Below are 24,194 nucleotides of genomic sequence, written 5' to 3'. Positions count from 1 at the left end.
GAAGTTGAAGAAAAAGAGGTCTCAAGTCCCAAGCAAATCCAAAAACAAGAAGAGCAAATTCAATTAGTTATCAAGGCTTGAAAATAATCCTGGACAGGAAACTTATAGTTCTCCTCAGTTTTCTCCTCCTGCACTGCATGTCATCTCACTGACCCTGGCCCAGTGTCATTCTGTGGGGAAAACATGGAAATTAGAGAGCTACCAATTTTCTTATTCTTTGCTTCTTACCTGCACTATTGCAGTACAGCTGGTCTCCTACTTACGTTCAACATATGATTTTTCAACTTAATACTAGTGCAAAAGCTATATGCACTCAGTAGAAATCATAATTATAAATCTGAATTTTGCCCTTTTCCTGGACTAGTGATATGTTGTATGTATGATGCTCTCTTGTGAGGCTGGGCAGCAGCTCCCAGTCAGCCACATGATCACAAGGGTAAATACATGATACACATACAACCATTTTGTTTTTCTCTTTCAATACTATGTCCAATATATTACATGAGATATTCAATAGTGTATTATAAAATATGCTTTATGTTAGAGGAATGTGCACAACAGTGGCCAGTGTAAGTGTTCTAAGCACATTTAAGGTAGGCTGGGCTAAGTTGTGATATTTGGTAGGTTAGATGTATTAAATGCATTTTTGACTCACGATATTTTTACATTATGATGGGTAAAGTGTAACCTCATCATAAGCCAAGGAAAACCTCTATTTGTGTAATAGCTTGATTATTACTTTTAGTTTGGCTCATTGCCCCAGTTGGCCTCCTTGACACCTGACAGCTCAACGACTATCATAAAGCAGCATAGTTTTACTTTCAGGCTCACTGAAAGTAAAGAAAAACAGGCTCACTGTCTTTATATTTATATGACAGGAAAAACACTTTCACTTCAGTGTCCCATGAAGAGGTAGAACTATATTATGAAGGAAAGTTTAAGAAAAAACAGGATCCATCGACAAATTATGACTCTTTAATTGCAAGTCCTTTTCCAAGTTCACCATGGACCAGTTAATCTTTTTTGTCTCATATACCATAGTCTTTGCCTAATATTTTGTTTTTTTAAAGTAAACACTGAAAGATTTATAATAGAAAACAAAGTGCAACTGAAGGAGATATTTCGTCCCAAGTTCAGGATAAGAGGGTTCACTGTTTGTAATCAACTTAATTTTTTAATATTTATATCTTTTTTAGAAAGAGTGAGAGAGCAGGGGAAGGGCAGAGAGAGAGAGGGATACACAGTCTGAAGCAGGCTCCAGGCTCTGAGCTGTCAGCACAGATCCTGAAGCTGGGCTCAAACTCACTAACTGTTAGTTGGCCACTTAAACGACTGAGCCATCCAGATGCCCCTGTAATTAATTTAAAAACATAATAAAACTAAGTAAATGACTCAGGTTTGTATTATGCACTGACATTTCTAAATAGCATAATGATAAAGCATACCTTCCTGTCTTGGTTGGTTATTTGGATCCTCCCCACTGTTCAGAGTACCATAAAAATGTATTGATTTAGAATTATAAGTTCCATAAAAATTCCATTTAAAAATGAAGGTGGATACCTAGGTATATTTAAAGATTAACCTTGTGTCCTACGAATTTGCTAACCATACTTATTAGTTCTGGTAGCTTTATTTTTTTTGTTTTGTTTTGTTTTCATTTCTTTATTTCATCACTTTGACTTACTATGCTGCTTAAAACACTAAGAAAACACTGAAGAGAAATAGTAGATAGATATCTTTACCACTTCCCTGATTTTAGGTGGAAAAGCACCAGTCTGTACCATTAAATATACTGTTAGCTGTCTTGTATCAGTTTGGAGAAGTTTCCTACTAAGAATGGTTTTAAAACAAAATAAAACCGGAGAGAGGGCAAGATGNCTAATTTGACAATAAACTATTTGTAAAAAAAAATAAAAATAAAAAAAATAAAACAAAATAAAACCAAACCAAACATCTGACTATACCAAATGTTGGCAAGGATGTATTGGTCACACATTTTAATTTGTATACCCCTTTTGGAAAGTTTTTTGGAAACATCTAGCGATGCTGAAAACAATTTCTAAACCAAATTGTAGTCACATATGTACCAAAACATACATACAACAATATTGGTAGCATATTATTTGTAAAAGCTCAAAACAAGAAAATTGAAATATCAATCCATAAGTTCCAATTAATTGGACTATATTTACCCAATGGAATAACATACAGAAATTAAAATGACATAAGTAAAGCTACAGCCAGCAGCATTCAGGACTCTCATAAGAGTAATGCTGATCAAAGGAAGCAAAACCTGAAAGACTATGTATAGTAAAATTGATTTGCATTAATTTCAAACATAAGCAAAACCACTCTGGATTGATCTGTTTGAAATAATAATAGTGCTTTCTGCATACATCAGGCTATTTAGTTGTAGTTGGGAATTCTGGTTTTATGCTTTTATATTGTCTTTTGTCTTTTGGGGTTTTTTTTCTTTTTTCTTTTCTTCTTTTCTTCTCTTTTTATTTTTTATTTATTTTAATTTTTATTATTTGTCTTCCCTCCTTTCTCTCTCTCTCTCTCTCTCTCTCTCTCTCTTTCTTTTTGGTTTCTTTTATGTCCCTTCCTTGTTTTCTTTTTCTTTTTCCCTTTCGGTTTCTGTGTTTGTTGGGTTTGTCTGTGAGTTTGTGTGCCTTTGTTCACTGTGTGTTTGTCTGTCTGTTGTCTTCTACAGGGCTACCTCAAGAAACAAGACAAAGTACACATGACGGAGAATCTCAAATACTACTATGAGTAAGGAAATAAAAAACATTTAATCTCAACAAGAGAAACCAAGAGACACCATTCAAAGAACACTTCCTGAATGAAAAGGCCGTGGACAGTCAAAGAGCCCTCTTTATTACAGCAGCACTCACAGGTGCAGAGTGCATAACAAGATTTTAAAACTAACAAGAGATAGAAAGCTAACCAAAATGATGAAACAGAGAACTCTCCTCCAAAGAAATTCCAGGAAGAAATGACAGCTAGAGAACTGCTCAAAATAGATATAAGCAACATAACTGAACAAGAATTTAGAACAATAGTTGTAAAATTAATCCCTGGACTGGAAAAAGCATGGAAGACATCAGAGAAACTATTTCTACAAAGACTAAGGAGCTTAAAAATAGTTGTGATGAATTACTAAATGAGATGCATAATAAAATGGAGGTGTCCAATGCACGGATTGAAGAGGCAGAAAGGAGAATAAGTGATTTAGAAGACACAATTATAGAAAAAGAGGAAGCTGAGAAAAAGAGAGATAAATTGATCCAGGAACATGAAAGAGAATTCAAGAGCACAGTACTACAATCAATTGGAACAATATCTGTATCATAGGAATTTCAGAAGAGGAAGAGGGAGGGAAAGGTGCTGAAAGAGTCCTTGAACAAATTATAGCAGAGAACTTCCCCAATCTGGGGAAGGAAACATTGAAATCCTAGAGGCACAGAGAACTCCCCTCAAATGTAACTTGAATCGATCTTCTGCACAACATATCATAGTGAAACTGGCAAAATATAAGGACAAAGAGAGAAAACTGAAAGCAGCTAGGGATAAAAGGGCCCTAACATACAAAGGGAAACCTATCAGAGTGGTAACAGACCTATCTACTGAAGCTTGGCAGGCTAGAAAGGAATGGCAGGAAATCTTCAATGTGATGAACGAAAAAAACATGCAGCCAAGAATTCTCTATCTAGCAAGCTTGTCATTCAGAGTAAAAGGAGAGATAAAAGTTTTTCCAAATAAAAATTGAAAAAAATTGTCACCACTAAACCAGCCCTACAAGAAATCCTGAGAGGGACTCTATGAGAGAAATATTGCAAGGAATGCAAGGTACCAGAGACACCACCACAAGCATGAGTCCTACAAAGGACACAATGACTCTAAACCCATATTTTTCAATAATAACACTGAATGTAAATGGGTTGAATGCTCCAATCAAAAGACAAAGGGTAGCAGAATGGATAAAAAAACAAAATCCATCTATTTGCTGTCTACAAGAAACTTATTTTAGACTGGAGGACACCTTCAGATTGAAAGTAAGGGGATGGAGAAATATCTATCATGCTACTGGAAGTCAAAAAAAAGCTGGAGTAGCTACGCTTATATCAGACAAACTGGACTTTAAAGTAAAGACAGTAACAAGGGATGAAGAAGGGCATTATATAATAATTACAGGGTTTATCCATCAGGAAGAGCTAACAATTATAAATGCCTATGCATCGAATATGGAAGCACCTAATTATATAAAACAATCACAAACAGAAACAATCTTATGGATAAGAATGTGCTAATAGCAGGGGACTTTAATACTCCACTCACAGCAATGGATAGGTCAACTAGACAGAAAAATCACTAAAGAAACAATGGACTTGAATGACACATTGGACCACATGGATTTGACAGATATATTTAGAACTCTACATCCTGAGGCCATGGAATTCACTTTCTTCTCAAGTGCGCATGGCACATTCTCCAAGATAGATCACGTACTGGGACATAAAGCAGCCCTCAATTAATATAAAGAATTGAGATCATACCATACGTACTTCCAGATCACACTGTTATGAAACTTGAAATCAATCACAGCAAGAAGTCTGGAAAACCTCCAAAAACATGGAGGCTAAAGAACACCCTACTAAAGAACGGATGGGCAAATCATGCAATTAGAGAAGAAATTAAAAAAATATATGGAAACAAATGAAAATGAATATACAACAATCCAGACTCTATGGAATGTGGCAAAGGCAGTCCTAAGAGGAAAGTACATTGCACTCCAGGCCAATTTCAAGAAATTAGAAAGAGCACAAGTACAAAATCTAACAGTGCACCTAAAGGAAGTAGAGGGAGAGAAACAAGAGCACCCCAAACCCAGTAGGAGAAGAAAAATAATAAAAATCAAGGCTGAAATAAACAATATCAAAGCCAAAACAAAAACAAAAAAACAAAAAACAAAAACAGTTGAACAGATCAATGAAACCAAGAGTTGTGTTTTTTAAAAAATAAACAAAGTTGACAAACCTCAGCCAGGTGTCTCAAAAAAAAAAAAGAGAAAGCACTCAACTAGACAAAATCATAAATGAAAATGGACTTATTACAATCAACCCCTCAGAAATACAAGCAATTATCAGGGAATACTATGAAAAATTATATGCCAACAAATTGGACAACTTAGAAGAAATGGACAGACACACACTCACTATCAAAATTCACTGTTGTTTAACATAGTGCTGGAAGTCCTAGCATCAGCAATCAGACCACAAAAGGAAATAAAAGACATTAGAATTGGTAAAGAACTCAACTTTAACTTTTTGCAGATGACATGATACTCTACCGACAGAAGCCTACTAGAACTGATCTATGAATTCAGCAAAGTTTCAGGGTACAAAATCAATGTACAGAAATTGGTTGCATTTTTATACACTAATAATGAAGCAACAGAAAGAGAAACCAAGAAACTTATCCCATTCACAATTGCACAGAAAACCATAAAATACTTAGGAATAAACCTAACCAAAGATATAGGAGATCGGTATGGTAAAAATTATAGAAAACATATGAAGGAAATTGAAGAAGACAGAAAGAAATGGAAAAACGTTCTATGCTTCNATATGCCAACAAATTGGACAACTTAGAAGAAATGGACAGACACACACTCACTATCAAAATTCACTGTTGTTTAACATAGTGCTGGAAGTCCTAGCATCAGCAATCAGACCACAAAAGGAAATAAAAGACATTAGAATTGGTAAAGAACTCAACTTTAACTTTTTGCAGATGACATGATACTCTACCGACAGAAGCCTACTAGAACTGATCTATGAATTCAGCAAAGTTTCAGGGTACAAAATCAATGTACAGAAATTGGTTGCATTTTTATACACTAATAATGAAGCAACAGAAAGAGAAACCAAGAAACTTATCCCATTCACAATTGCACAGAAAACCATAAAATACTTAGGAATAAACCTAACCAAAGATATAGGAGATCGGTATGGTAAAAATTATAGAAAACATATGAAGGAAATTGAAGAAGACAGAAAGAAATGGAAAAACGTTCTATGCTTCTGGGTTGGAAGAATAAATATTGTTAAAATGTCATTACTACCCAAAGAAATCTACACATTCAATGCAATCCCAATCAAAATTGCACTAGCATTCTTCTCAAAACTAGAACAAACTATCCTAAAATTTGTATGGAACCACAAAAGACCCTGAATAGCCAAAGTAATATTGAAGAAGAAAACCAAAATGGGAGACATCATCATCCCAGACTTTAGCCTCTACTACAAAGTTGTCATCTTCAAGACAGTATGGTATTGGCACAAAAACAGACACATAGACCAGTGGAATAGAATAGAGAACTCAGAATTGGACTCACAAATGTATGGCCAACTCATCTTTGACAAAGAGGGGAAACCGTATCCAATGGAAAAAAAAGACAGCCTCTTTAATAGATGGTGTTGGGATAACTGGACAACAACATGCAGAAGAATGAAACTGGATTATTTTCTCACACCATATGCAAAAATAAGCTCAAAATGGATAAAAGACTTGAATGTGAGACAGGAAACCATCAGAACCCTAGAAGAGAAAGCAGGAAAAAACATCCTTGTCCTAACCGCAGCAATTTCTTTTTTTTTTTTTCTGATTTTCTGATGGAATGGGAAAAGATAGTTGCAAATGATCTATCAGATAAAGGGCTAGTATCCAAAATCTATAAGGAAATCGCCAAACTCCACACCTGAAAAGCAAATAATCCAGTTAAGAAATGGGCAGAAGACATGAACAGATAGTTCTCCAAAGAGGACATCAAGATGGACAACAGACACATGAAATGATGCCCAGCATCCCTCCTCATCAGGGAAATACAAATCAAAACCACACTGAGATACCACCTCACGCCTGTCAGAGTGGCTAAAATGAACAAATCAGGAGACTCTAGATGCTGGCAAGGAATGGAGAAATGGGCACCCTCCTACACTGTTGGTGGGAATGTAAAATGGTGCAGCAGCCCCTCTGGAAAACAGTATGGAGTTTCCTCAAAAAATTAACAATAGAACTCCCCTATGATCCAGGAGTGGCACTTGTAGGAATTTACCCAAGGGATACAGGAGTGTTGATGCATAGGGGCATGTGTACCCCAATGTTCATAGCAGCACTTTTAACAATAGCTAAAACATGGAAAGAGCCTAAGTGTCCATCAACGGATGAATAGATCAAGAAGATGTGGTTTATTTATACGATGGAATACTACATGGCAATGAGAAAGATGAAATCTGGCCATGTGTAGCAACATGGATGGAACTAGAGGATGTTATGCTGAGCGAAATAAGACAGTCAGAGAAGGACAAATACCATATGTTTGCATATGGTGGATTAGGAGGAACTTAATGGGGGACCATGAGGGAGAAGAATGGGAAAAATAGTTGGGGAGAGGGAGAGAGGCAAACCATGAGAGACTCTTGAATACTGAGAACAAACTGAGGGCTAATGGGGATGGGAGAGAGGGGAAGGGGGGTGAGGTACATGGAGGAGGGCACTTGTTGGGATGAGCACTGGGTGTTATATGGAAACCAACTTGACAATAAAATATTTAAGAAAAAAAGAAATAATAATAGTCTTTAACTTTGGGTATACAAGCAGCTTTTGACATAGTGGCTGTGTTCACTTACTCTTTTGGACTATTGTATGTACACGCAAAATATACAAAACTCTCTGCATGGGTGTTAAGCTAAGTTGAAAAAATTAAGAACATTTGTGCAAATAGAAATATGCTGTAATAAAATTTGGACCACCTTTAGCATCTTTGCTTCTGATAAAGCAAGATAGGTCACCAGCGCCTCTACTGTAGCCATCTGAGGATATCTGGCCAGGGTTCTCATGGTTGTCCTGTCTGCTCAAACTGTCATGGTCTGATCCAGAAAAAAAGTGCCACGATATGTGCCGTCAGTGCTTCTATCAGCACACAAAGGATATAGACTTCATTAAGTTGGATGAGATTAACTTCCTTGAATGGGCCAGCCAAGATACCTACCTCAAATGTAGATATCCAAGATACCTACATTAATTGCTAAATCATTGTACATAAAATTAAAATACCTCAAGTATTAAATACATAAATAAAGTTTGGACCTATACACCAAACATCTATTTCCCCCTCTGTCGCGCTGTAATTAGTTCAGGAACATTCACTGAGTTCAAAAACATGCAGTAAAGGGAGGATAAAAATGAATTTAGAGACGACAGAATAATTAGCTTAGTGTTTCAAATTTGATTTTTACACTTAAGGAAGGGACAATAACCTCTGAATGAATGACTTCATTTTCAAGACTCGGATATTTTGAAGAACCAAAGACAAAGTTTTGAAAGACACCAAACTTAATATGTTCACCATAAAAAATAAATAGGAACAAGAACAGAGAGGAATTGCATTTCCTTTCCCCCACAGTCTTGTTAAAGATTAACCATAGTGTGTACCTTTCTAATGGGGGTATGCTCAATGAAATCCATAGAGAATTCCACTATATGAGAATAGTAAACTAGCTTTAATGGAAAAATGGTGGTAAGAATAAGCACCTCAGCATAAGGCTTAAGTATAAGTCTTGAGAAACCCTCTCCAACTGTCTTGGTACCAACCCAAGAAAGAATTTTGGAGAGAATTTCAGTTTGTATCATTTCCTACCTTTATCTAAATATTTGTAAAGTACTATATGACAAAGAGCAAGCAAACCTGAAAAATACTAAGTACTTGAAATATTCTAAATTTTCTAGGTGGCTACGATGTTCATTGGTTTAAATTCTTCTCATCAAATGCAACATAGGAATAAGTTTATGATGAATAACAAGATGAGATAAAGTGTGTTTCTGAAAATGCTTGCAGATGAATAGACCAAGTTAGTTCTTACTACCTATTCCACACCAAAATCTGGATGCTACATAAGACACTATGTCACCTGAATTTTAGAAGTCATGTGGGAAATAATATATAGAAGACAGATGGAGCCCTGTATTTATTAGGTTAAAACATATAATTGAAGCATATGATTGAAAAATTATTCAATTCATTGACATTATCTCAAATGATTAAATTATGTTACTGAGGTCAGAAGATTAGAGCATGATATAATATTTTGTGTTTTTCAGAAAAAAATTGTAACTTTTCACACTTTAGTTTTAATTTTTACGTGTTTATTTTTGAGGGAGAGAGAGCAAGTCTGAGCAGGGGAGGGCAGAGAGAGAGGGAACTACAGAATGCAAAGTGAGCTCCAGGCTCACAGCTGTCAGCACACAGCCTGAAGCAGGGCTCAAACTCACAAACTGTGAGATTATGATCTGAGCCAAAGTCAGACACCTCACCAAATGAGCCACCTGGATACCTTACACACTTCAGTTTTAATTATGAAATTTTATCTGGATCATTGTTAAATAATGAATATTTGTTAAATATCTTATACTTAGTCAGTCGATTCCTGTAGCCAGAAATGCTCAAAGGTCCTCTGATTAATGAGTCCAATGATTTTTAAAAGGAACTAAGACTAGATTATTACCCTACCGTCATCCATACATTTCATAAACTTGTATCAGAGGTCCTCTCCGGTTTCCAAATTGTAGAGTCACTTGAGTCTTTTAACTAAGTTACAACCCAACTTGTGTTTTTGTTCCCTTGAGTTTTAGTCAACTGCTCATTGCATGATCTGAGTTAGGATATAATTTGAAATTTAAAGTTTCTATTCAAATTAATGATAGACATTTAACTTAGCTGAGCACAACATTTTAGAAAACTATCTCATGTTCAAGCCTATTCAAATAATCCAAAATATGTCCTGACAGTTTCACTATTTATTTCTTAAAAATTGCCTGAGAAAGGAGAAAAGGAAAGGATTTCATATCAAAATATCTACTGCTCATGTCAAACTATCAACTGAAATATTTTCAGGTGATAAGCTCCATAGTTTATTGATATCTACCTATACTGTAGAGAAAAATAAGATGAACATGATGCTTTGACACTTCATAAATAACACACATTTTGGCCACTTGATGATTTGCTAAACCTAATGCAGGTCTTGGAAAATCATATTTTCAATTATTTACCATCTCCATATGATAAAGAAGATTTCACATGTGGATTTCTGAGTGATTTTACTTATACCATCACCTGACAAATAAATAACCAGTAGGAAGACATAAGTAGTAGCTAATTGACTAAGTAAATAAATATAATCAAGTTTGATGCTATTTGCAGATAACTGATGAAACAAAGTATTTTGTATCAAACTGCTATACATTAACCTGGAATAACAAAATGAAAGTCAATAAGGTGGGAATGATAATTAATTGGAGTTTCAAAAGTTTCAAACTTGAATGTACATGTTTAAGTAAATTCACAAATAGGAAAAATAGAAATAATTTCAATGTTGAATGCCAGTTTAATGATACTTATTGACATCAAGCATAAAATTAATGTTTTTCTTTACAAATCAGAACCTAACAACACATGCTTATAGAAGAAATGTCAGAGGGCACTTATGGCTTTTTATATCCACACTTTAATAAAATAATAAATATATCATATAATAGAGTAGAAAAGTTCTTACCCACCATATATCTCTAGAAATATTTTCAAATTTTTATTGTAAAAAAGTAATGAGTGAAACTGGTAGTGTGGACTCATCTTACATAGGTTTTATTTTCAGCATTTTCTGAAGAAGTTTTTTTATTATTATTAAGAAAAGAATAATGAATGATTTTTTGAAAATGGCTAACCACAACATACTGTGAAAAACATACTATAGAAATATTTAAATCACTTAAAGTGAGTTTAAGTGAAATTGTAATTACTATGACCAAATAAAAGAGCAATGATTGTGTCAAACCCATGGGGAAAAGGCTGTAATAAAAAAGAAAAAAAATTTTTTTCAAGGGGAGAATAATAATATTAAGTTTACATGCTACTAAATTAGATAAGAAGGATAAAGTAGGTTACTATTAAAGAATTAGAATAAGGCAGATGCAAATACAGAGTTGGTTTACAAATGGACAGGTAAAGTTTTACCTTCATCCCTGAGGATGTCTGGGTGTCCAGTTTTTAACTATTTGCTAAGATAAGGGCCTTGGGATCTACGTTTTGGAGTTCCAGGTTCAAATATTCCCTGATGATCTGTTTCATTACTAATGGTTTGCTGCGGGACTAACTAACTGTATCACATAGCCAAGGGACTGTAGTTTCCTGAGAGCTTCTATAATTCTTGGTCTTAGTCCTCAATTGTTGCCTGCACTCGATTCCTTTTGTCAAAACCAATGCTTTGCTTTTAAATAAAAGCCTTTTGTGAGTATATGCTAGAAAGTCCAGTGAGTCTTTTCAAATACCTAAAGAAATCTTTGCAGCATATAAGAGCAATAAATGAATCAGAAGGAGGACAAAGTAACAACAAACAATCTCAATTTTTCAAAAAGAAGACAATATAGAAAGAATACAATAAAATCAGAAAAAGGGCAAAACAAAGAATGCAGATAGCAAGATGCTAGAAACTCCTCCAGATATTAGAATAATCACTGTAAATGTAAATATGTGGTAATACAACTAAACAGATTTTAGATTCTTATTTTCCATTTATCTTTTTTTAAATGCTACTTAAAACCCTTCCCAAATGCTTAAATTTTATTTGAAACTGATATTTTGGAATAAAAATATTTTGTCTCTAAAATAAAATAAAATTTATTGACAATATATTTTTCTTTGGTTAATGCTGGAATGTTGGCCTAAAAAGGGAGAGTCAACATGTTTTCTCAAGCCACAGCTTTACCATCTATGATTATAGCTGCTGTAAAAGATGAGTTTGACATTTCAGTGAGTATTCTGACTCATGAACAAGGAAACTAGTCCAAATAAACTGGGTCAGCTGTAACTAAGAAAGGAAAATATGACGAAGACCATCTATCGCTCAGCTTTATGTTAATCATTTGACTCATTGTTTCTTATACAGCAGACATTTTAAATAGTATTATGTATCGGTTAAGATGTGGCATCATTTTGAAACCAATCACTCTGAGTTTAAAGAAAAATTTTCTTGAATCTTTTAAAAGTAAATGTGATGATCTCTTCTAGACCTGAAAGTCATTTGAAAAAGTCATGGAGTCTCTCACAGGGTAAATCTTTGTATTTCATTGGTTGAATAAGTGTACAAGATGGCTGAGAAATTGAAAAGGCCTTGTGTAATTGACATTAGTAAATGCCTGCTGGGTGAAAATCTAGTAAAAATAAGTCGTGTCAATTTACTTTTAAATAATAGAGTAAATCTTAAAACTTCAATGAAACAAAGTTTTTAGCTGAAAACAGAAAGACTGAGGTACCATCTTCTTCAAGATGTACTTTTGGCTTACAAATGGAATAATAGTGTATAGATGTGACTATACTTAAGTTTTTGTTTCATCACTCAAAAATAAGTGCAAACTAACCATCATAAAAGTTAATTTATGGAAATGGTTGGCAAAAAATATCAATATTACTGGAATATGCAAAGTGCTGAATAATCCTTTTGAATGGTCTTTTTTTTTTTATCCTGAGATAATTGTAATTGATGTTTGCACTATTGATGCACAAAAAATAGTAAGTAATACTTCTGGTTCCTTATCAAGGTATACACACCAAACTATACCAATAGTGATTTTTCTTCATCACTATACATAGTTTAAAAAACATCAGTTTCAAGCAAATATTAGAAGTGCAAAAAATTGTACTTTTCCAACATTTCAAGGTTCTCTGATGAGAAGATGGTGATATTAACAGTTATAATTTATATTTTTAGTATGAAAAATAAAACATATCAATATTAGGAAGATCTGTACAATTCATTGGACAATATGTTACAAAATCATATGTGAGTAAAATATCCATTCAAGGGTATGCTAATTAATTTTACAATACTAAAGTATAAAAGATTCATTGATATGGATTCAGATTCTACATTATGACTAATCTTTAAGAAACTACCACCGGTCAAAATGGAATATAGTACCAAAAATACCTACAACTATCTGAAAAAGACTATTAAAATACTTCTATTTTTTTCAACATCATTTTTGCATGAGGCTACTTTTCTATATATTCTTTAAGCAGAAAAACTGATTGCAAGAGATTGAATGCAAGAATAGACATGATAGTCCAGATCTTTTCTGTTAAAATATAAAGCTATTATAACACCCTCTAAACAATTAAATACATTTTAAGCAATGAATGGGCAAAAGAATTGTGTGGTATTAATTAATGGTATTTATTTTACCGTATGACTATTTACAGAAAAACTTAAATTAAAAAAATCATGATCACAATGCAAATCCTCTAACATGAGATCATATGAAATTTTCGCCCTACATGGCTATAGGAGAGAGCTCTGATTTTGTTGTTGTTGTTGCAAAGACCTATTTATTTCTCTGTGATGTTGGTTCTAGGTTATTCTCTGTCTTCACAACAAAATATGAATTCTTCCTTTAATTTTAAATCCTCCAAATGTTGATATTGAGAAATTTTAGAGTGAAAAGACACTCTCCTTTTGTGTTCTCAGTTACTGTTGTCCAGATCTGATGCTGCTCTGATGTTGCACACTTAGACATTAGAGAGTTTCACATTCCCCCACTGAGATTCAGACAAAGTGCTGTTTTCAACCACTTCATAGCTGAGAATGACTTTTCTTCCTTTTCGTTGCACTGGAGGAATAGAGTAACTGTAACATTTTCAGGGTCTAAAGATCTTTGGAGATCTTTAAATCTACGTAGATGGAAAAATAGATACATTATATATAGGTATATAATTATAATTATATAATATATATAATTTACTGAAACCTGAAAATGTCCCTCTCAATTGCCGACATGTCTTGCCTTTATGTTATATCTAATATGAACTCTGAGACATTATTTAAGTTACATATTAAAAGGATTTTCCTTTATCGTGTCATTTAAATTATTTTGAAATGTAAAGACAATTCTGTACACTGCATTTGGAAAGAACTTCAAATATAGTAATTCTATGTCCACTGGAAAAAAAATACAAATAAAATTCCAATTTCAGAACCACGATTCTTTTGTTAATCATAGACATTTTATTGTCAAATACACTATAATCTTTTAGGGATTTGATTTCAAAATAAGAATGTAATATTAACAAGACACTGAGTTGAGTTGCAAAATGACTCATTGAAAAATATTGGTGTTGAAAATGAATTTGTGTTTAACAGAAACTGATAAATGCTTTTTTAGATCTCTAACTTTTGAATATGCCATATTTTTATAGAAAATTTGTTTTTTTTATATAGAGGGAGCATCTTTATAAAATAAATTTCAGCATAATGTAATGACAAATGAGAGAAATATAAAATATAAAGAACATCTAANCATGCAAGAGAATGGATTTGCATTTGGGTGACATAGCTTTTAAATAAAATTTCAGTGGACATAATAAATATGTTTCTCATCTTCTTCCTTATTTTTTAAAGTCAGGGTATTTTTAATATTTTTACCCATGAATGAATTATGCATTTTATTTTTTAAATTAAATTAAAATCAAACAATCTATTAACTTTTGATTCTGTCAGTTGGTACTTATTAGACCACAGAAAGGAGAAAACACAGTGTCAGGGAAATCACAGCTTGAAACATTACCCATAGAATCAGAGTTCACAAAAGTAGTAATGGTCGCTCTCATGTTTCTCCACAGCTTTTTGACAGGATGCCCCCTGATACTACACCGCTGTCAGCCTCAGGCTCTAATAATGTTACTAACTGTACTGATTCCTTGACATTTGTAATCTGTTGTGCAAACTATTCATGTTCTACTCCAAATGTCTTTATATTGCCTAATTCCTTTTTTTAAAAAATTTCACTTCCTATTTATTTAAGCTTTCTGGTTATAAAAGTAACGTATGTTCACTGTAAGAAAATAAACAAATATTACTATAATCCAACACACAAGGTAAAACCCAAATAAATTATAATGCATGTGGCTTCAGGCATCGAATACAAGGTTTAAGATGAATGGCTAAGGAGCTTGATTCCCTGATTTCAAACCCTCTCTTTGCCAGTCTTTAATGTGTGTTCTAGAACAAGGTCATTAAGCTTTCTGTGATTTCAGTTTCCAGAAGAATTAAATAGTACAGATCTCATAGGGCTGATGTGAGACTTAAAATAATTAACAATTTATTAGTAGTACCGATCTCATAAGCATGAAGGTGTCTAAGAACAAATTAGTCAATCAGTTGTAAGGATGAAATTAACCTGAGAATACTATTTAACACCAATTAGACATTTGCTTTATATTATCAGTAAAATGGTGTACTGTTACCACTCTATCTCATATTATGTATATTTGGCAACTGCTATTTCATTTAGCATGAACATCTCCCTATACAGTAAGTTTTTCTCCCTGTACAATAAAATTGGGAGTAACTTGTTCTGCGAGTGTTCCGCAAGACCAGCAAATCTCTCTAATAAATTTTAACTTGATAAATGAGCGATGTCTCCCAATGTAAGTAGTACCTGACACCAATGTCACATGATCACAATGGTTCTTGAATGATGAACTAATGAGCCAACGGTTCTTGAAATCTGTTATGATATACAATTGCTTTGAATTACAACCATGTTTCTGGAATGATCTATGCTCCCAAAACAAGGTTTTACTGTATCCATAGTTATTACATTTTTAAAATAAATCTCTACTATCCCATTGTATCAACAATATGTAATTGAATCAAGCAGCCTAGTATTTTGATATATATAGTTTCCATTTTTAGTTTTGGAGAGAAGGTCAAATTTAACACTCTTTTACATATATTTTATGGAAAGCTGCTTTATTCATTAAAATGTTTTCCTAGAATCAGAATTACTAGAATTAGAGGTATTTAACTCATTCATTCCAACAATATTTAGTGCATGTGTGTATTGTGGCTGGCATTCATCTCAGATCACTGGCACTTACTGCCAGGTTTCCTGTTCCTATGGAGATTGTATTCCATGCAGAATAATTTATGCTTTTGATATACACTGTCAAATTCCCTTATTGACACAACTTGTCTTCTCCTCCACAATGTATGGAATACTAGTGCTTAAACTTAGTCAATTGTGAATAATCTAAACAAGCAAGCAGCAATTTAACCTAAGAAGTAAAGATCAACAATAACAACAAAAATAGCAAATGTGCAATTTATTTTTTTATTTTTATTTTTTTNGCAAATGTGCAATTTAACATGAGAAAAATAACATGACATCTTTGCTTTACTTCTATTGAGATTTATTTTAAGTATACATTTTAATTAAGTATTCATACTAAATAGTTCCTGAATCTACCAGTATCTCTATCATCTATCTATTTCTCCCCTGTCTACTTTTCATTTACACTGAATTTAGTGGAGAATCTAGCTGCCAATGTGGGCACATGGAATAAAGTGCATGCCCTAACTTCATTTCATATATAAGTAGGCATGTGATACAGTTCTGGACAACAAAGTATAAACTTCAAGTGAAAATATTTTTTAAATTAAATTTTTACTTTTATAAGTATTCTACTTGTAATATTCTACTTTATTCCAGTTTCATATTCCATCTTTTCAGTTTGCCAGTTGTTTTAGTCTGTATTTACTGAGGTACAAAACAAGTACTTTTCATGTGTTAAAATGCACCAAATGAATCCAAATTTTATAGCAGTGCTGACTGAAAGCACATTTAGAGTAAGAGCAATTGATTTTAATCTTGACTACTATTTATTTGCTATGTGACCTTGGAAAAATTATTTAACATCTTGAATTTCAAATTTTTCATCTGTAAAACAGTGATAGTAATAGCTATATCACATGTATCATATGATTAATGTTAAGTTGGAAAACAGAAAATTTATGTTGAATCCTGAGAATAGTATCTCAATAATTTCTTTCATTATTGTTGTAATTACTATTATTAACATTTTAACTAATGCCCCAAGCTTTTGACCACAAAGCAAGGCCACATGACCTGTCCTTCTTGTGCCTAAATTATGGTGGCCTCAGGAAGTTTATTATGGGAATTAGACATTCCTTAATGTGTTCTTCCCATTCTTTTTTTTTTTTTAAGTTTATTTATTTATTTTTGAGAGAGAAAGAGACATTGTGAGCAGGGGAGAGCAGAGAGAAAGGGAGAGAATGAGAATCCCAAGCTGGTTCTGCGCTGCCAGCACTGAGCTCGGTGAGGAGCTCGAACTCACAAAATCACAAGATCAAGATCTGAGCCAAAACCAAGAGTCAGATGCTCAACTGACTGAGCCATCCGGGTGCACCTTTGTCCTCATTCTTATGAGAGTTCAAAATGAAGTGTCTCATGTATGCCCAAAAACACAAAATACAAAACACTGTCACTTCTATTCACTTTAATGTCTACTTTCTTTTGTCTTTCTAATTTTGACTCTTCTTAATTTGTATCTACTGTTCAAAAACTTATTTGGGAAGCCTCTTTGGTGCCACTGTCTGTTATTGACATACTAGCATTCACATACAGTCTACTTTTACTGATGCTACAAAAATTTTTAAGTATTATTGAAATCCAAACATTGATAATTTTTATGGAGAGGTAGGAAGAATGACCTTATCTTTGACACTCTGCAAAATGTTATCACTTGTAGCCCTGAAAATAAAAGTTTATACCAAGATACCTCTGCCATATTAGTTCCATAAGCTACAAGCTTTCACCAACATCTTTCCATTAAGTTTTTTTTTTTAATCTCTAAACACAGGAATCAACTTTAAATGTAAACAGGTAAGAATACAGTCACAGGAAACAATCTTCATTGTCTGATATCACACATTTCCTCTTCTTCCCACCCAAAAACTAATGGGTATAAAGCAACCCAAATACAACCCCTACATTATTATTATTATTATTATATGATTACTACAACTATTTGGAACATGAATCAAAAATTGTGAAGCAAGAAAATGTGATTCATAAATAGTCAAAATAATTATTGGGCCAGGGAAATAAAAGTCAAAATGCGTGTGGATGAAGCTGGGATGCCAAAAACTTTAAAGTTCTACCCAAAATATGCTGCTTTTCTTTGTAAAGTCAGAAATACTATCAACAACAGCATTTTTGAGGTTTATTCTTTGCAAAAATAAGATTTAAAATGTCCTTCATGATATCTGATAGCACAGAAGTCTAACAATAAAGGGAATTATCATCCCTAAAAATATTCATAATGTAGAGTGTTGGGAGAAAAAATCTCAGGCTCCTTTGGCAGAGTGGGTGTGGTCTCCTGTGGCTGGGGGGCAGAGCCTGGTGCCCAGCACTAAGGGATGGGGGTCAGGGTGGACATGTCCCAGGCTTTGAGCGGAGGTCATCAGCTTCCTCTGAAAGAAGATTAGGTACAACATGAAGCAGAATGGTGCAAACAGAAAAAAGCACAAGCTGTGAGATCAAACAAGAAGACAGAGAACTTACAGCTGTCTGAGAGAGGTACTCTTCAGAAATCTTTATCATCTTGGAGTAATAAAGAGAAGAAAGAGGTGTGCCTGGGTGACTCAGTTAGTTAAGCAATCCACTTCAACTCCGGTCATGATCTCGTGATTCATGGGTTCGAGCCCTGCATCGGGCTCTGTGTTGACAGTTCAGAGCCTGGAGCCTGCTTGGGATTGTGGGTCTCTGTCTCTCTCTGGCACTCCTGCACTTGCATTTGCATTCCCTCCCTATCTACCCCACACACAAATAAACATTAAAAAACACTTTAAAAAAAAACTAAAAAAAAAAAGAAGAAGAAGAAGAAGATAGAGCACGAATAAAGTATTCTAAGCCAATGGGAGGGGGAAACCCATCTCCATAAAAACCTTGGAGGATAAAAGATACGTGTCAACAGGGATAATTTACAGAAAGAGGATTGCAGTCTGTCAGAATGTGATACCAAAACTTTTAGGAAAAGTAAGCATTTTAAACATACCTAGTATCCATTTGAAAGAGGAAACGTTGCTCAATCTTCAGGAAAGAAGCATGGCTACATGGAATCACTGCCCCACGTGGACACAATATGTGTCTATGATGGAATATTCTGTTTTCTGGGAAATTATGGAAAATCCAAATTGAACAGAGTTCAGGATTTCAATCACAGGAGTTGGCTTTCTCAACTGCAGTTTGGAAAGTTTTGCCAGAACATTCTTAAAACATGGAGCCCAGAAGGGAATTAGAATGATGGAGATGCTGCTAAAGGAAAAACGTGGTGCCCCTTTAGCTGAATAACCAATCTTCAGGGAGCTGTATTGTGCTACTTTTGCTCAATAATCACTTCTTGGCCACAATCCATCACTGATGCAGTTTTCAAAATACAAATTTAAGGATAGTGCTGGCAGCTTAAAGAAGAGAAGTTCCAGCCAGGACATGAAATGCTATACCCCCCTGGAAGCCTGCCGCAGACTGGGGCACTCACGGACAGGAAACTGTAGCTGGATTTATATGGCACGTCTCTTTATGATTACAAATTAAGGGAAAAATGCATAGAAGGTGACATCTGCCCTTCTTCAAGATGTCCTGCTGATTGGTTGGTGATGGTGTCAGGGAAGCCAAGGACAGACTGGAGGCCTGGCGAGTGGTGCTTGTGCCCATATGTCATCAGCGTCATTGCTTATAGGATTCATGAAATGATTCTAGAATGGTTAAAGGACTTAAACCTGATACCTGATGCATAGGTGGCCTACAACAGAAAGGAATGAATGTACCAGGCCTGTGTTGAAGCTAAGTCACATTTAGAGTAATGTTTGAGTCTCAGAAATTGGGAGCATTAAAAGTCTATCCATAAGTACTACCTAAATGCCACCAGTATCGATTTTATAATGTCACATGTTAACCACGTGATTTGGTCTTCTGAAAGAACATTGGATAGAGAGTGGGAAGGCAGGTGTGACATTGGCATTGTGCGATGTGGAGTGCATCATGAATCTCTCTGTGTTTTACTGGCATGTGGCGCTACCTGGGAACAGGTGTTCTGTGTCATGATGATTAAACAAGGAAAGAGAGTTTAGTGTGAAAAGAGAGAAGTTTACAGACCACGTGTTGTCACCCACTAGCTCAGTGATCGATCATCTATGGAATTTTCAGTCTTTCTGAAGCTCCTTCTTTTTCATTGTACAACAGGGTTATGCAATTAACTTTGTGAGATTGTCAAACCTATTTGAGATCATATAGAGAGAGTGCCTACTACTTTACTTGTTGCATAGAAGTCTAGTACATAGAAGCCATTATTATGTGAAACCACTTTGAAAATGTTTTTCAAACCTAAGGTAAGGTAGTATTACTGTTTGAAAATTAGGTGACAGTATTTGCACAGAAAACTTGAAGAGAGGCGATAATTTGGAATTTATATGCTTCAGATAAAAATTGGGCCATTACTGGAAAGTCTGGGAGAGATTGTTCTTTTTTTTTTTTTTTTTGAGAAATTTTCCACTTAGTGCAGTGATGAATTTCAAACCAATTTTATTTTTTCTATACAAGTCTGCCACTGTGAACCTCTTCTTACTGTATTTGAGCTGTTTGTACTGCTTAAGTTTTGTCTCTTAGGATAACCTCTCATTTTCTTAGTGTTTCATTCCTCAGGTGTATTGAAGGGAAATGAATGGTAGAAAGCAGAACACACTTTGACTTCCTTTACCAGTTTGTAAATCGCATTTGGTAGGCTTTTGTAATAATAGCCCATTTCAAAAAATTAGAGGCAATGTAAATTATCAGAGGTGAGAGGTTAGAAATCTGTATTTGGAGGTTGACATTGAAATAAACTTAATGTTTCACACTCAACAACCTGCATTCTCTGAAGCCAGGAGTTCTCAGCCTTGGGTGTTCATTGGAACTGCTTGGAGGACTCTATGCACTGCTACTGCTCAGCATATATCCCAGAGCAATACATCAGAATCTCTAGGGGTGTCCCCCAAGTGTATTTTTCTCCTCCTCCTCCTTCTTCTTTTTAATGTACAGTTATTTTTGAGAGGGTGAAAGAGAGAGAGGATGCAGGGGAGGGGCAGAGAGAGAGAGGAAGACAGAGAATCTGAAGCAGGCTCAATGCTGTCAGTGCAAAATCCAATGTGGGGCTGGAACCCAGGAATTGTGAGATCATGACCTGAGCCGAAGTTGGACACCCAACCAACTGTACCACCTAGGCACCCCCAGGGATCCATATTTTTTTAACAGTTCCATAGGTGGTTCCAAGGGTAGCTAGGAATGAAAACACTAGAATGAATTCTAGGTGATTTTCAGACAGTATCTGATTTCTTTCTTAATATGCTGAAGTAGGAAAGGATCTTCGTAGCAAGAGGCTGAATTTTTGCCTTAATTCCTGGAAGCTGGAGTGGACAATGCAAATGACTTTGGGGACCTGGCAGGTGATCTGATGAGTCAGACAGCCTGGTGGCAACCGGGGAGGGTCTGGGAACACTCGACTGTAAAGGTGGACACCTGCTGCCAGGGTCTCGTGCACTGCTGCCATGTGGCTGGTTTTTCTAGTTATTCCAATTTTCAGTTTTGAAAGAAAAGACAGATTTTTTAAATGATTATTTATTTTTGAGACAGAGACAGAACATGAGTGGGGGAGGGGCAGAGAGAAAGGGAGACACAGAATCTGAAACTGCCAGCACAGAACCTGATAGGGGACTCGAATCCACAAAACATGAAATCATGACCTGAGCAGAAGCCAGATGCTTAACCGACTGAGCCACCCAGGCACCCCAAGACAACTTTTTTTTTTTAAACTATTCTTTTTTTTTTTTAATGTTTTATTTATTTCTAGGAGAGAGAGAGAGACAGCGTGAGCAGGGGAGGGTCAGAGAGAGAGGGAGTCACAGACTGAAACAGGCTCCAGGCTCTGAGCTGGCAGTCAGCACAGAGCCCGACGCGGGGCTCGAACCCACGAACCGTGAGATCATGACCTAAGCGAAAGTCGGACGCTTAACCGACTAAGCCACCCAGGCGCCCCAAGACAACGTTTTTAAAGAATTATCCCAATTTTTACATGTTGTCAATAATTCAGAGTTGTTTAAAACATTGTGCCGGCCAAAGAAAATGTATTTGCTGGTAGTTTTCAGCCTCTTCCTCAAATGTGTTAAGGGCCAGCCTAAGTATTCCAATTTTTAATAGATTTGCATTTCCCCTTTCTGGATGTTAGCTGCATTCTGCCTCTTCAAGACTTCTTTGAGATGTATCTTTCTCCCATGCCCAAGATATCCTCTGGACTTGCTTCAGGCACTTGTCCTCTGTATTTTTTTAAGCCCTCAGCAGGCATCTGTTGCTTCAAGCTTCACCTATATGGCTTAGAATTCTTATACTTTTAAAAAAATTATTTGTGCTTGTTAGAGTTTATTTTTATTATATATCAGAACCCTTTTCCTGTGATAAAACATTTAGAAATATCAAAATCAGGAGTACCACCTTACCGAGGATATTGGGAACAAGTATGGGAATGAGGGTTATTTCACAGACCCTGCCAGTCTCCTCTTCACTTGGCGGCTGGGCCTACACTTCGAGGCAATGATTTTGTACAGTGTTTCCCACACTTTTACTTTATGTTGGAAATCCTTGGGGGAGGTGTGCTAATCTGCAGTTTCCCTCGCCTTAGATTCTGACTCATGAAACTTCATTTAGTCTTGGGGGATCTCCGTTTTAAAACAAGTTCACCAGGAGGTTCAGTTGTACTCTTCCACAGACCATATATTTTGAGAAACACTGGTTTCAGGGCAGTGTTTTGCCCTCTGTGTCTCCTACTACTTAAAAAAAAGCTTTTGCAGGCAGTTCTGCCCACTGATCAATACAATTGACCAGTCAGGACACAATATAAAGTTTTTATGCAGAGATAAGCTGACTTTAGGTATCCCTACCTGATTAAGGTGCTTTTACCATGAAGGGGCTTTTATGTTTTCAATCATAAGTGGATAAAAAAAGGTGCTGTATTCTTTTTATATAAATTGCTTTGTGTATTTTATAAGCAGCGTATGTGTACTAATATTCCATTTGTCAGATATCGTAGGGTGCATCGTGTAGACAAGTCAAGGTTATTCTTTTAAGCTGACCATCTTTTTTTGCTTTATTTTAACCATTTACATTCTAACTCTTAATTTAGTATATATTTCCCTGCTTTTGCAAATAATCTGCTAAAGTAGTGGGAAAAAGTTAAGGTCATCATTTGTTTTTCATTGTTTCAGATCCTATTTGGGTTTGTTAAAGCCCCCACGCTGAATAGCTCTGCTCTTTGAGATATGCAGTGGTTTCTGTAGTTTTTCTTTTCACCCACCGTAGCCTGTTGTCCTTTCTCTCTTCCATTACTCTTGCCTGCATCTAGGAACTTTCTTCTCATTCTTTGTGAAGTTGGGAAATCATATCATTGCATATTATATGTCTAGTAACTGTAAACAGGATCTTTGTGAAGCTTCAATAGGCTTTTCTGATAACACTACAATGGTGAATGTTGCTGCGTTGATTTGGTGATGTTATTTTACTATTTTCCTGTAACTTGCTGATTTCACAACTACAGTTGTCAAATCTTTCACCTCAGGGTAAGTGAGATGTTACAGAATATTTCTTTTGATCTAGAAGCCATTGTCTTCCTCAACTGTGTTAATGCTTTTATATGTACGACTGTATAGGGTGAAACATAAATAAGTAAATTAAATTGAGATAAACATTTCTGAGGCCATGTTTTTCTGCAGGATAAAGTATTTGTAATTCTGTGTTATTGTGAAATAGAGCTATAAATTAGTTGTATAGCTATGAAACTTAGTCCTGTAGGCATTCTGAAATAAAGGTGTTATGACTAATAAAAATAAATAAATAAATACTGTAGAGTGTTGTTCCTTCAAGTAAGAGTTGAAAATGAAATTTTATATGGCATTGGAATAGCCTACAACCTAAATTGTGCTTAAGGACTTCCACATGACACTATGATTGCACTTTCTTGATTACCTTATCAAAAAAACAGGAGTGAAAGAATTGGTTAGGGATGATTTGATAATGATTTAAGCAAGTTCTTTGTAAGCAGCAACTCTATGTTGCTTTTACTGTGTTATTAACACCTGATAAATGTGTTAAAAGCCAATCATCACTAGTTCAGAATTTAGGCAACTATTTCTAAATTTTATATTGTGTAGGCATTCAATCTTTGAGAATTTAGAAGGAATTCTTTTCTTTTC

The 24,194-nt window shown here is 35.0% G+C and overlaps 2 pseudogenes; both read left to right on the top strand.

The window, feature by feature from the left end:
• The first annotated feature begins 548 nt into the window (after positions 1–548).
• On the top strand, positions 549–8,086 carry LOC144234750 (small ribosomal subunit protein uS14 pseudogene; annotated as a pseudogene).
• A 9,946-nt stretch (positions 8,087–18,032) lies between these two features.
• On the top strand, positions 18,033–19,269 carry LOC144234749 (PRELI domain-containing protein 2 pseudogene; annotated as a pseudogene).
• Positions 19,270–24,194: the final 4,925 nt, after the last annotated feature.

Source organism: Crocuta crocuta, unplaced genomic scaffold (assembly GCF_008692635.1).
Source record: "Crocuta crocuta isolate KB4526 unplaced genomic scaffold, BGI_CrCroc_1.0 scaffold709, whole genome shotgun sequence".
NCBI classification, from domain to species: Eukaryota; Metazoa; Chordata; class Mammalia; order Carnivora; family Hyaenidae; genus Crocuta; species Crocuta crocuta.
Note: the sequence above shows the minus strand (reverse complement) of the source record. Positions and strands in the feature narration are given on the sequence as shown.